This window comes from Tupaia chinensis, unplaced genomic scaffold (genome assembly GCF_000334495.1).
Source record: "Tupaia chinensis unplaced genomic scaffold, TupChi_1.0 Scaffold144982_1, whole genome shotgun sequence".
NCBI lineage: Eukaryota > Metazoa > Chordata > Mammalia > Scandentia > Tupaiidae > Tupaia > Tupaia belangeri.
The window spans coordinates 1,226,926-1,231,025 of NW_006204841.1; the positions used below are offsets into that span (position 1 = coordinate 1,226,926).

A 4,100-nucleotide genomic window follows, 5' to 3' on the forward strand; every position below is an offset into this window, starting at 1 on the left:
TGCAGGAGTGGTCGGTGGCAGGGAGAAGACCTAGCTACCTGCCATGGAGAAAGGCAGAGAGTAGAGGGAAAAAATCATGGACTATGAAGTCAGTAAAAGCAGGGTTCAAATCCCAGGCTCACCACTGTGGTGGTGGGACTGTTACAGGGTGGGAGAGTGGAGAGGTGTTAGGTCAAGATCTTTAAGATTAGAGACTCACCCTGAGGTGTAAAATGAAAAACCACAAACACTTCGAAAGTAGGAAAAGGAAAGTTTTAATAGGAAAGTGAGGATTTTTATTTATTTATTTTCCATAGGGAATGTGGTGCTCGCCAGAGAGACAGAGAGAGAGACAGTGAGAGGGAAAATGAGGAATCACCCCCTGGGGGGAATGGCCATGCCACAATCCCTTCTTCTCCATTCTCCTCCTGGGATTTTGGGCATGGACGCACAAGCACCCGGTGTGATTTTTCAAGCCACCATGTCCAGGACTCAAACCATGGTCACTGTGTGGGAGTCCAGCTCTGTAGTCACCATACCACCCACTGTCCCCAAAGGTGAGGATTTTTAATAGAAAAGAAATACACCAATACATCCCTTTGGGACCAGCAGGTGGCATAGTGGTTAAAGCACTGGCCTCTCACCTGGTAGACCACGGTTTGCTACCCAGACTTGACGACTTGAAACTCACACTGGGCATTTGTGCATGTGTACCCAAAATCCCAAGAGGAAAATGGTCAAGGGATTGCAGTGTGGCCATCCCCTCCCCCAGGGGGGAGTGATTCTCTCTTTTTGTTTCTCTGTCTTGCCAGCAAGCTCATGCACCCTAAAAGCATAGATCTCTCTCTCAGTAAAACAAAAAAGAGAAACAGACCTCCGCACCTATTCACTTTGCATGCTGTCTGTGCCAGGCTCTCAGTGAGCGGAATGTGCTCCCTGCTAGTGAGGGACAAACCAGATAAGTAAATCCATAGATCAGATTGGACACTGATGGAGAAAATAAAATAGGAGAGAGTGACTGTGGGGGCGGGGTGGCCTCTCTAAGGAAGCGACATCTGAGCCGAGACCTGAGTCACAGTGAAGGGAGGAAGAGCACGTCCCGGAGCCTGAAGTCGGGACAAGCTCGCAGTTGGGTGCAGTCAGGCGGGCAAGGAGGTTGTGAAGATTTGGTTCCCACTCAGGGTCTGTTGTGAGGGTACGGGGAGAGGCACACGGCATCCAGCACAGAGCCTGTCACCTTCAGTGGCTTCCCTCCTTCTTCCTCCTGGACATCCCTCTCCATTAGTTGTGGGCCGTCCCAGTTGGGTTTCCTTTTCTTTTCTTTATTTTTTTTTTTGTTTTTCTTGAGAGATTTTTGCTATAGTGTGTGTGTGTTCTCCAGAGAGATAGAGACAGAAAGTTAGAGATCACTCCCCAGGGAAGATGGCCATGTGGCAATCTCTTCTCCATTCTCCTCTTGGGATTTTAGGCACACATGTGCACGCACCTGGTGTGAGTTTTAAGCCACTGGGTCCGGGGCTCGAACCATGGTTGACTATGTGGGAGTCCAGCAACGTAACCATTATGCCATCTGCTGGTCCCACCAGTTGTGTTTTCAATAAATATCTAATGACTGGGACCAGCAGATGGCATCGTGTAATGGTTGCGCCACTGGACTCCCACATGGCCGCCTGTGAGAATTTAATGTGGGGTCTGTGAGGAAAGAAAACCGTTCCGGGAATCAAACATGGTTGCTAGAGTTTCCTGAGTTTGCCGAAGTGATTTGTCTTTGGACCCTGAGGCAAATGACTCTATTCCCAATTTTTGATATCTGAACGGGAAATTATGGGCATCTTTCCTCAATGGCTAGAATTGTTTGAGGTTTAAAAGCAAACAGAAAAAGGAAGTCTTCAGAAAAAAATGGTACCATTGCAGAAAACCATACTCTTCGAACCCCAAACAAACCTGTACCGGGGCAATCGTAACACTTCCAGGGCTCCTGAGCGTCTTAGCTGCCCATTCTAACAGAGAGAATAGTAGCTGTCTGTCAGCCTCCATACTTTATAGATAAAGCAACGTATTAGAGAGGCAACCTGGCAGATGGAGTTTTCAAAACAAAGCCAACATACTGGGTTGTCGGAAAAGTCATGATGCATTAGAAAAACATAGAAAAATACATCATGACTTTTCCGACAGCCCCATATATTTGTGCAGAGCCTATCCAAGCTTTCGGCAAATAAGTACTTCCCCTGAAGCAGCTTACAGCTAACAGAGAGAAGCCAGCAGCTGGCTTCTCACGGAGATAATACCCACAGAGATAAACGAGCTAAGTCAGGTGTTGAGAAATGCTATGAGGGGCACCAGCAGATGGTGTAATGGTTACGTTGCTGGATTCCCACACAGTCAACTGCTATTCGAGTCCCGGACTTGGCAGCTTAAAAAAACGCTGGGTGTGTGTGCATGCATGCCCAAAATTCAGAGAGGAGGGAACCAGCAGTTAGCGTAATGGCTATGTCGCTGGACTCCCATGTAGTCGACTGCGGTTCGTGTCCCGGACCCGGTGGCTTAAAAACTCATGCCGGGCGCATGTGCGTGCGTGCCCAAGATCCCGAGAGGAGAATGGAGGAGAAGGGATTGCAGCGTGACCATCCCCCCTGGGGGGTGATTTCTCGTTTTCTGTCTCTATGTCTCTGTCTGTCTGGCGAGCGCACGCATCCTACAGTGAAAATCTCTCAAAAAAAAAAAAAAATTCAGAGAGGAGAATGTGGGAGAAGGGAGTGGCATGGCCATCCCCCGTGGGGGGTGATTTCTCCCTTTCTGTCTCTCCAGGGAGCGCATGTGCCAAATAGCAAAATCTCTGAAAAACAAAACAAAACAAAACAAAAACAAAATCAAAACAAACCAAGGAAGTACTGTAGAAGACAATAATGAGTCAGAAAGGCCAACTTACCTTGGCTGGTCAGGGAAGACCTTTTTTTTTTTTTTTTTTTTTTTTGGAGAGATTTTCACTATAGGGCGTGTGTGCTCGCCAGACAGACACAAAGAGACTTGAACAGAAAACGAGAAACTGCTGGTTCCCTTTAAAGACCTGACGTTTGAGTCTAAGACTTGAATGATAACAACAGCCAAGACAAGATTAAGGAAAGAGGTTTTTAAGCAAAGAAATAGCAATTGCAAAGGTCTCCAGGCAGACGGAGCTGGGCCAGAGGAGGCTTGTGGAGCTAGGATATGACGGGAGGAAAGAGGCCATTCCACGGCACAGTGGCTAGGTGCTGTGCACAGAGAGTAGGATCCCACATAGATCACCGGGAGTTCGAATCCTGGCCCTGGCAACTTGAAAAGCACACGGGGTCCGTGTGTGTGTGCATGCTCCAAATCCTAGTGTGATGGAGATACAGAGGAAAAAGAATTGTGGTGTGCCATGCTCCATTCGGGAGTGCGCTCTCACTTTGGTGAGCATGTGTGGCCTCTGGCAACTAAAAAAAAAAAAGATGGGGAGGAAAGGAACATGAAGTCAGGAGAAGGGGTAGCCGCCAGATCACGCAGGGCCTGGAGGCCACGGGGAAGAGCCTAAGTACTAGTCTTCACAAAAGGGAAGCCACAGGAAGGCCAGAAAGTACTTCCTTCATAGCATGGCTACGAGTAAGTGGTGTCAACGGAAAAAATAACCAACTGTAAAATTAATAATTAATCATTAATGCAGTTTATTTCTAAGCCAAATATGAGTGACCTAGGCCCAGAGAAGAGGCATACATGCCTTTCTCTGGGGTGATCATGTACAGAGGTTCCTTTTATTTGTTTTTGAGATTGACAGACAACATTTAGTGAAAAGATTTTCCATTGGTCTGGCCCAAAAAGGCAGGACATGTAGAAGTGGGGGCTTGTAGGTTATAGGTGGGTTCCACAATTCTTAGGTTGGTGATTGGAGGGGAAGATCTGTGTCTTCGGAAGAGATTAGTTAAAGAAAGGTTTAATCTACATCTCAAGGAAAGGGAAGCTCTGTGTCTTGGGAAGAGGTAAGCAAAAGAATATACTGTAATGGGTTGGAATATGCATCTCAAAGATACTATGCCAGGGACAGAAGGTAGGAAGAATTCTTTTTTTTTTTTTTTGGAGAGGATTTTTTGCTATAGGGCGCGTGC

The 4,100-nt window shown here is 47.1% G+C and overlaps 1 protein-coding gene across 1 annotated transcript in view; it reads left to right on the plus strand.

The window, feature by feature from the left end:
* The window catches only part of SPMAP2L (sperm microtubule associated protein 2 like), a 55,923-nt gene that overhangs the window by 46,448 nt on the left and 5,375 nt on the right, over window positions 1-4,100 (plus strand).